The 10306-nt window shown below is 57.7% G+C and overlaps 1 pseudogene; it reads left to right on the forward strand.

The window, feature by feature from the left end:
- Window positions 1-7705: 7705 nt before the first annotated feature.
- Window positions 7706-7824, forward strand: LOC120619367 (uncharacterized; annotated as a pseudogene).
- Window positions 7825-10306: the final 2482 nt, after the last annotated feature.

Raw genomic sequence — 10306 nt, forward strand, 5'->3', positions numbered from 1 at the left:
TTCACCCGCAGCACAAGAGGTCAACGCTCAGACCGCTCTCCGGGAAACGCTGGACACCTGGATTGTCGGAGCCTCAGGCCAGCATCGTCCCTTCTCCCTGTGTGGCCACCGCCTCGCGGAGACCTGTCCCTCTCCTGCCTTGGGCAACCCGGCTGGACCCTTCAGTTGCTACATTGCTGCACTGATTTCTACAAGGGGTAAAGTCTCCTTTCATTGGAAGACTTTGGATCTCCTTCCCTGAGTGACACTATGGGTGGAGAAATGTGAACTGAGGAGTCATAGAAGCTTCTATGCAAACCCCGGACCCAGCAGCTGGCGAGGGGTAGGGTCCCCGGGAAGATGGCCTTCCATCCAGGGACGTGTCTTATCCGTACACAATGCTAAGAGCATCCACGCCGCCCAAGCATTCTGAAGGCGGTGCATAGTAGGCATTCACATCTGGCACATAGTAGGCATCCCAAGAAGGCTCCCATCCCCCATGAGGTCACTGCCCTTGCAACCGAGCCAGAAGAAAGCCACGAGTCCAGAACCCTTGCACGAACAGATGTCACCCTCCGGTCAGTCCTCGCCACAGGGGCAGAGCGGCCAGTCCAACCTGATGGCACTGCCCCACCTCACCTGCCTACGGAGACTGCTTCTGTGTGCTGAGGGGAAGGGGCGCAGACAAGAAACATGGGGGGCTGGCTCCGAGTTTGCTTTACACACAAACCCTCAGTGCTGTCTTTCTGGGGGACCGTGTCTGCTCCTGCAGTTGAAGACCGAAGCTGGCCATGGGCCGCCCTGCACCTCCCTGGGACATGACGCAGAGCCGCCAGTCAGCCACAGAGGAGACACTGTCACCTCCAAGGCCATTTCCCAGCCTCTGAATTCTCCGTTCTCCCTGCACAGACACCCACTCTGCTCCTAAGGCCGCTCCTGACTTGAGAAGGGACAACGGTGGGTGGCCTGAGCCCTGCCCAGCGGACTCTACGTCGAGCCACAGCCCCACTAAGGGACAAGCCAGTCCCGGAATGCACCCCGGGACCCTCCCCATGTCTCAAGCCCACCTGTTAACCTAACCAGGGTCCAGCTCGCATTGCAACCTGCCACACCGCCTCCTCTGCAAGCTCCCCGTGGGGACGAGTCTCCCAGGCAAGGCTTCATTCTCCAGGCTCCAGCATGAGTAAGCTGGCCTGTGGTTTGGACTCCAGGCCTCAAGTTCCTGTTCTGATATCCGTCTGCCACACTGTGTCCTCCCCCCACCCTCCCAGCCTCGGGTCTACTGGGCCTGGATTTCCACACAGCACCTCCCCCGCCACAGCAGCCAGCTCCCAAGATGGTCCCCCGGACGCCCCCTTTCCAGGCATTCGCTGCCTTCTGCAGTCTCCCACACTGAGTCAGGGGCGACCTGGGCGACCACCGTAGAACGCAGCTGAAGTGACAGTGGGTGTGTGACCTCTGAAGCTGGGTCATAACAGGCAGCACGGCCTCCGCCTTTCACTCCTGGATCCGGCACACGGGGGGAAAAGCCAGCTGCCTTGTCCTAAGGACACCTGAGCAGCCTCTTGAGAGGCCCACGTGGAGAGGAACTGCAGCCCCCGACCCCACCAAGAGTGGCACCTGGTGGCCAGCTTGGGAGCCAACCATCCAGAAGCTGATCCCACAGGTCCGCTCACGCCTTGACGTGGCTGCGGTCCGGCCGACATCTGACTGCGACCTCACCTCAGGAGTGACCTCGAGACCTGTCGGTCGAGCTGCTCCTGAATTCCTGACTCGTAGGAACGACAAGAGGTAATAGGCAATGACTTCGCTGTAAGCCACTGACCCCAGGGGCTACTTGTTACACAGCGGTTGAGAACTAACGGGACAGCACATGACTGTCAGGACAGGTTCTCGGTTCCCCTGAGGCCCCTCACCCCGTCGGACCTCCGTTACAGATAGATCCCGACACGGCGGCCTGCGTCTGCTCTAAGCTTCGGCTCCTCTGCAGGGAGGAAGGATGCCTTTTCCAGATGTGCCGTCTGGAGGATGGGACGGGGCTCACGCGGGAGCTTTTGCGGGGTTCGCTTTGCGTGTGGGCTCAGCCCCTCGGCTGCCTGGCCTGCTCTCGGGCCTCCATCTGCTCACAGCTCATGCTTTCTGCTTCAAGGGCCGCAGACTGGCACTGAGTCACGCGTGGCCTTTATGCCTCGGTGCACTTGACCTAGTTCACTGGGGGAAAAGCGAAGTGAAACTGGGTGCTGGCATCTGGCCACGGCCCAGCTGCGGGCAGCCCAGCCGTCACGGGCGCACGGTCTCAGAGGGACTGTCACCTACCACCGGCCGGAGCCCCTGGGACAAGCGTTGGAGCCGAGGGCAGAGGCAAACAAGGCAGAGGCCTCCGAGCCAGAGCCGAGCCGAGCCCCAGGGCGTGCGCCTGACACACGCCCCGACGTCAGCCGCCAAACTGGAACCAGTAAATGTGAGAAATGGCCTCCACAGCCATCTTGCGAAAGGACTTTGGAAATGCAATGTCATCGTCAGTCCCCACACTGTGTCCTCACAGATACAGAGCAAAACGTCAGCCCGAACCGGGAGCTCCAAAGCCCCGCACGGTACAGACACACGGACGTTGTCTCAAGACATTTTCTCACTCGGCCTCCGATGCCCTCCTGCTCCCAAAACGCTCTCTGGAGCCGAGTCTAATCTACAGTTAAATAATAGCCAGGCTAGAGGCAAATAGCAAAAAAAAACAAACAAAAAAACAAACAAAAAAAAAACGGCCTGATATTGCAAAAGGATAGCACGCCACAGGAAAAGAAAGAAGAGAGCCCTTTGGGGTGCACGGGAATGAGCCGGGGGGTGTCTGTGGGGGTTTCAGGCCTGTCTCTGAGGGGAAGGGATAAGAAACATGGTGCGGTCCACAGTGCCTGGTCACCGACCTGTCCCCACCCCTGCCACCAGCATCCTCTCCAGAACAGTCCTCCCCTGGATGCGAATGAGAAAACCGAGTTATCAAGTCTGTTCTTGAGGTATCACGAAACCTCAAGAACAGACGCACGTTGCGTTTCAGTTCAAGGTCAGAAGCTGCTCTGGGCACGACTGGTCCCCGACACGGTGCTCGGCCTGGACACTGCCCCACTCGCAGAAAAGGAGCTTTGGGGACACCTTCTCCAGAGGAGCTGCCATCAGTCGAGAGGCCAAGCACGCCTTGGCCACAGTGGTCGCGGCTGATTCACTGGCGTTTTCGAAAGAGCCACATTGTGGCCACGACGGAGGCCACCTGGGCTCTGCGGCCACCGGGGAGCATCAGAAAAAATGGTGAGAACAGCAGCTAATGCTTAAATAGCACTGATTGTGCAGGCGCCGTTCTGAGCATTTTACAAATGTCGTTTAATCCTCGCGGCAAATCCGCGATAGAAGAATTACTGAGGTCCTCGTGGACACACTCGGAAGCCGAGGCTCATGAGGGAAGCAGCTGCAGAGGCCACACCTCCCGCCATGTCGCCAGGCTGTTGGCAGCACGAGCCCCCGGTCACATGCTACACAGGCCACTCCTGTGTCCCACCACTGCCCCCAGTCACGGCCTGAACTCACAATTGTCCCCGCAAACAGAAGGAACAGAGGCAGGTGTCTCCAAAGCCACCGAGGACCCCACGGCTTTGTCCTGTTACTGGTTGCTTCTTTCCCAGCACTGATTTTCCTGTGCCTCGTTCGCTTTGGCCCTGGCACCGTAAAGGTGAGCTCACCTGCTTCCTACGCTGTGGGCAAGTGACCCAGAAACCCAGCGTGCTACACGAAAATGCAAATTTTACTAAACAGCCCGGTGACGAGCCAGGAAAACGCCCCCAACTAGAGATTCTGGTGGGTGTGGGTGCTCTGCCGCCGCGGAGCTGGGTGCTCTGGGTTTAGACTTCTCGTCTGGAAAATGCAGATCAACAAACGCTCACCTTGCAGAGTGGTGGGGACACAATGACAGCATGTGTACGAAGCTCCCGGCATGGTACTGGCTGCACCACGGGTGCTTGATAAGCCAGCAGGCCCCGGCTCGCGAGGAAGAGGAGTCTTATTCTGTGGGGGGTGCGCATCCCACACCCCCATCTATGTCATTTTTAGAGGCGGGGACTTCTAAAATCTGTCGGTTGTGCCCACCACTGACTCGCCATCTGCCCGTGTCATGCCGAGGCCTGCAGAGGTCACAGCGATTGACCTGGGAGGCTGTGTCGTAGCCGGTAACAGAGTGTAATCATTTCGCAGCAGACGAAGTGAGGAATGCTGTGTTTTGTAACCCCGTGCTGGAGTGCATGGTCAACACTCCGCCAGCGCGGAGCAGAGCCCTTGACCCCTTGTCGTCAATGGCCTGGGGACACGGGGGAGGACAGCACCAGCCCCGCCAGACTGCCCACCTCTCCACACAGCTGGGGACGGAAATTTTGACATTAGACTCTAAAGAGGCATCTGTGCTTTTCACAGCTCACATCCTGCTTTTCCCTAATTGAGTCTCTAGAAATGTTTTCCGCAGAGAGAAAACTCTCTAAAATATGCTGAGTGAACGCACGAATGAATGAATGACCCAATCTAGGATGAAAAACGGATTCAGGATGGAGAGATGCGGGCTTGCTAAGTTCCAGATGACTGGTCCTGTTGTCCCCGGGCGGGACGAGAGCCATCGGGCTCGGCCTGCACGTTCTGCACAGAGCTATTCCCGGGGGGAGAGGCGAAGGGCATGGAGCAGGGACCGAATGTCGGTAACTCGCCCTCCAGACGCCCGGATCGGCCTGGCTCCGGCCGGGAAGGCAGGACCCACTCTAAATATTTAAAACAAAGGGAACCTGAGGAATTGGTCATGCGGGTTTGACGGGGAGAGGCAGAGGGAAGAGTCTGAGAGGGAAGTAATTCGTACCCTTGAAAACGCGGAATGACCTATGCCCTCCCATCTGAGGCACTTTGAAAGGCCTGGGAAGTGACGGGTTTGACTTCACTACGCAGGGCGGCAAGGGCAAGGCCAGGATGACTTTCCCTCGACCTGAGGTGACCTGAGCTGAGTCGAGGCGTCCTTGGGGAAGTGACGGGCTCGCAGTGGTCAGCGACAAGGCTCAGGATTGCAGCCGCATCATCGACTGTGCGGGGGCCCAAAGCCAGAACAGGGCCACTGGACCCTAACTGGTCCCAGCATCCTCAGTAAGTAATAAGGCCGGTATTCGAAAAGCCTGATGTACATGGGCCACGCCAATCAAAGCACCCGTAGGCTTTGATCGACATGGCCAAAAGGGGTGAGCTGAAAACCCCGTTCAAACTTTACAAGTGGCATCCTATAAGCTGAATTATTGAGCAGCAGTGAGTGGAGCTAATTTGATTAAATCGGCCAGAAAATAAAGGAAGCCAAACTTTCGTTGACGAGCAAGCCTGAATCGCACAGTGAACCGAGTATCCAGAATGTCCTGCTATTTTGAGTGTTCTGGTCCAGCATTGGGCCTGCCTGTCTTGTAGCCGATCACACAAGAACGGCTTGAGATGCACTATTGCTTTGTCTCAGAGAAAACCCCTAGGAAGGAAGCCCCCCAAACTCTCCCGCCATCTTCTCTTCCGGGTTCAGGGGAGCGCAGGCTTCGAGTGTGCAGAGTGACCTGCCTCTCAAAGGTAGCCAGGCCTCATGATGTCACTGATAAAGCCCCAGGTGTTATACGGGTTTAAAGGCGAAAGTGACTTAAATACAAATAAATACAAATGTCTTCGTATTTCACAGATTAATGAAAATAGTGGGGAAAAAACATGACGACCAGAGGCAGAAAGGGTCTCAGAGAGGAACACGTGATTTGGAAAGGTCAAAGAGTACTTCCTCTGACTTCTGCCAGACGGCCGACTGAGTCAGCCGAAGCGGCCATCACCTCGCGTGCTCTTAAGGCTCTGCTAAGTGGCCCGCACAGCTGTTTGTCATCTGTGCCAAAGTTTAACAGCTGCCACTGCCTTCTTGGCATCTGCCAAAAATCTCGCTCCTTATTCAGTGCATGCGACAGTGCGGTAGGTCCCAGCCATTCTTGATTTACGAATATCCGGTATCTGAAAGGGAACGGAGGCGGTGCTGATATTAGAATTTATTCTTTTACTCAGACATGGCCTTTACATCCACAATGGTCTGTCCGTACGTAAAAACGTGGCACCTGAGCTGGCAAGGTCCTGGCAGAGGGAAGTCTGTTGGCAGGGTCTCCAGCCACGCCATCGAACCTCTGATTCGCCCCGAGTCTCCGGGGAAACGCCAGGGAGCTTCCTGAGTCTGTCCGCGGAGCAAACGGGAGCTGCAGGCTGGAACTTAGTGTCCCCCGCACGTCGGGAGAGTAACTGAGGAAACACGTCAAACGTCGGTGTCCCAAAGTGTTGTGACGTGGGCGCCAAGTCTTGGCGCTTCATCTCCCTTCAGCAGAAAGAAACTCTGGAGAAAGTATACGGTGGACCTAGTCCTAACTAAGAGAGCCTCTTTTTCATTCTTTGAGAAATGAAACTCAAAGCATCATCCATCCCAGTTAGAGACATCCGTAGGCCAGGACCCTCCTCAAAGAATGAAACTGTGGGTCTGAGCTCTCAGTTCTTTCTCTAGAATTTAGCAGATTCGAAGCAGTAGGTAGATGTGAACTGTCCTGATGAACCCGCATGAGTTATCGCAGGCACCCGCAGACGGGCCCTGCCGTAGAATCTTTTAACGACGCCATCGACAGCTCCTTCGGCCACGCTGCTTCTCTCATCGGGGCTGGACTGTCTCCCCTCCCTTTGAATCTGCACTGGCCTCGTAACCTACCTGGCTAATAAAATATGGTGGGAGCAAATCAGTTTTTGCTCTCTTGGAAACCATTGTCCGTGCTCTTAGAAAGTTAGTCTCGATTCCTGGAGAAAGAGATGCCATGGGAGGGTGAATCAAAGCTCCTCAGTTAACAGCCGACATCAACTGAAAACAGCTGGTCGAGGCCATCTTACACGCTCCAGCCCCCGCCAGGTGCCCAGCTAAGTACAGCCACCTGAGTGTCTCAGCCAGCACCACACGGGACCGAAGAACCGGCCAGCCGAGCCCAGCCAACCCACAGAATCGTGAGAAGTGATTGTCGTTTGAAGCCACGAATTTGGGTGGGGTTTTCTTGCAGCCAGAAATAGTTGGGTAGCTCAGATGCTCAGAGATGCCTAACACGCAGGGTCGGCCTAGAACAGAAACGGAAGCGCCCACGGCACCAGAATCGAGTAATGCTCTGAAGACGATTGTCTCTGAGCCTCTGCAGACCAGGTTGTCGCTGTCCATAACACACCACCGTTAGGAACTCACGCCCTTGGGCAAACCATTATCTTTTCCCATTTCTATTCTTTTAAAACACAGACGTAACCCACACGGACGTAGCGAGCAGAAAAGGGCTCCAGGAGTCGAAACTGCTGCGGAGAACATTTCTCCCGGAGCCGCAGGAACTGACCGCAGACCACGGTTCGCTGTACTGAGAACGACGCTGTCGATATAAGTATGACGCGCATTCCGATGTGAGGAGAGAAGGGGACACATTTAACAGGAGAAATCGGAAAAGCGGAAGGAGAATGGGGCCCGTCGTCTCCCAGGGAGCTCCCCGAGTCTCATCTTCCGAACCGGAACCGCCATGCCATGATGAAGGGCATCTCTCGGCTCCTGAGCGTGGCGATGACAGAGACCCCCGGGCTCGGCTATGACGACCTGCATTCGATGACACCATGTGGGTCCTCATGGAAAGCCTCAGTCCTCGACGGCCACGCCACCCTGAATGTGCTCAATCTCGTCCGCTCTCGGAAGCTAAGCAGGGTCGGGCCTGGTTGGTACTTGGAGGGGAGACCACCTAGGAAGACCGGGTGCTGTCGGTGTAAAAAAAAAATTTCAGTCCTGAAGGGGATCAATCTCGGACGACAGCCCGGGCGCGCCCCGGCTTCGCAGAGCGGGGACCAGCAGGGGCCAAGTGCAGGTCACAAAACGCGGGGACCCGAGATGTGCGTGTGAGGAGCCACGTGCACGCGAAGAACACAGTGGTGGCAGCTGTGTCCCGTCCCGCAGGGGAGGTCCAGAAATCGAGCCCCATCCACACAACAGTCTCCGGAAGCTGACAAGTCGACAAACGGACGACAAAGTAGAAATCGTGGTGAGATGGGCTCTCTGTGCCTTGTTTACATGTGAGAAAATTTAAACGTCCCCTGACCTAGGCGTCTAGCTCGCCGTTGCCCTCGACCCCATCACGGCCCCACCCAGGTGCCGCCTTCCAACCCGCCCCTCCCCCAACACCACCGAAAAGAAAACAAAGCAAATCCGAACCCTGACTCGCTCGGGTGAAAACGGTAACTGTGGCGAACGCCTTCTTCACCGTCCGCGCACGGGCAGAGATGTATCTTCGGGGTCCACCACTGTCAACGCCTCACCCGCTTGCCGGGAGGTCCCGCCAAGAGCCCAAAGCTTCGCCGCCCCTGTGGCCCCACTATGCCGCTCTGCGGCTGTGCCATCTGCGAAGACACACTGTGTGCGGGGCAGACCCAAAGCACCTTTAAACGCCACAGGTGCCCCCGTCGTGAGCTCTGGGCTCACGGCACGGCCTTCAGCATCTCTGGAAACGTCCGGGCACCTTTTCCCCCGGGCAGGGGCTTCTCCACAGCCTCAAGCAAACCGCGAGGGGAGTCATCTGGAGCGCACTCGTCTCCTTCCAGCTCCGTCCAGGACACTGGGCGACAACCGAACCATTGCGACCGGAGGAAGAGAGAAAGGAGCGGGCGAACTCCAAGCACGATTCCTTCGTTTTTCAGCCAAAGACGGTTTGTTTTAAAATGGAAGCTGAGCTCAGGGAAATCGCGGCTATTTAATTCCAATGTAATTTTGTAAGTTAAAATACCTTCCCTGTGCTGTCCTATAGTTCTTTCTTCACGGTAAGTGGCCATGGGAGCAGCTCTAATGGCTCAGAGGTCTGGATGAACATGCAGACGAGTTCGGAGCTCGTCCCGATTTTATCTGATGACCTAACCCCACCGGAGGGGGCGGGGGTGGCTCACGAGGACAGAGCAGCGGACGCCGATGGCCACATGTACCATTTTTCCTCAGGGACAGCCACGCACCCACATCGTGTCAGGCCAGGGACTCAGAGCAAAGGCACTCTGGCCATTCCAGAAAGGCGTTCCCCCAGGATGCAGAGCAGCAGCAGAATGCACGATGACAGCGCTTAGACAGCGACCCCCAGCAGGGCGAGGGCAGCGCAGAGGCGACCTGGGTCCCGGTCCTCGCTGTCCCGCTCCCTCGTCGTGCAGGGTCCCCTCTGCCCGGCCTTTAGACCCGTGGAGGCCAGAGCTGCCGGCTCTCAGCTCCCCACAGGCCTCTTAGGGCTCCCACGGCTGAGGAGAGATCGTGGGGTGTTCGGAAGAGTCGAAGGAGTGATGCTTAGGATATAAATCAGTCCGTTCAAAAAATTACACGCATCCCCACCACGCGCCAGGCGCCGCCGTGCGGGCTGTCACGAGAGAGCGAGAGGAATGTCTGCAAGGCCACCACCCGCCCGGGCCTCGCAGCCCCCGGGGAGTGGCCTGACGCGCATCGGAGAGAGTGGCACCGAGCCGCCGACAGACAGCGTCACAGCCGCACGAGGGGGTGGCGGGAGGAGCGTGCCTGCTCTGTGCGGACGGGGCCTGCGCCCCTGGGCGGCCACGACGAGTGCCAGCCCTGCAGCAAAGTCCCCAACGCGGCTCGGCCCTGGCTGCCCGTAAGTAGAAACGGAGGGGGCAGAAAAAGGCTTTTCTCCAGGATTTCGCTGACTAGTAAACGAGAAAAGGTATGTAAAGCTCCGGGCGTCCACGCTGGCACCGTCGGTGGGCTCCCTGACTCTGCTTTGGGCCCCGAGAGCTGTCAGCTGCGTCTCCTACTCGCGGTTTCCGGGGACGGAGCCCCGTTTCCCTCCGAGGCCCCGGGGTCTCCTTGACCAGTGAAAGGCAATGCCGGTTACTCAAGTTGACTGCACGCGATGTAAGCCGGGGTCTGCGCCACACGCTTCTCCGACGTCGCCTCCTCCTTCGCCACATGGGGAAGGCGCTTCAAACACCCCCACTTGACGGGCAGGACACCTGACGCTCGGGAGGGTACCCCCCACCCCCGCCGTGCTCACGCCTGGTCTACGCCGGGGCCCGTGCTGCTCGCCACGCTGCAGGAGGGTCTGCCTCGACGGCAGCGCAGCCCAGAAACCCGTCCCCGTCAGCAGCGGGGCGGCCGTGAGGATGGGGGCACACCGAGCGTGCCCAGGGCCAGCACGCCGGTGACAGAGGGGCGCTTTGCAGGTCTGGGACCACGGTCACAGCCGAAAGCTGGGGTTGGCTAGCCGTA

Source organism: Pteropus medius, unplaced genomic scaffold (genome assembly GCF_902729225.1).
Source record: "Pteropus medius unplaced genomic scaffold, Ma_sr-lr_union100, whole genome shotgun sequence".
Lineage (NCBI taxonomy): Eukaryota > Metazoa > Chordata > Mammalia > Chiroptera > Pteropodidae > Pteropus > Pteropus medius.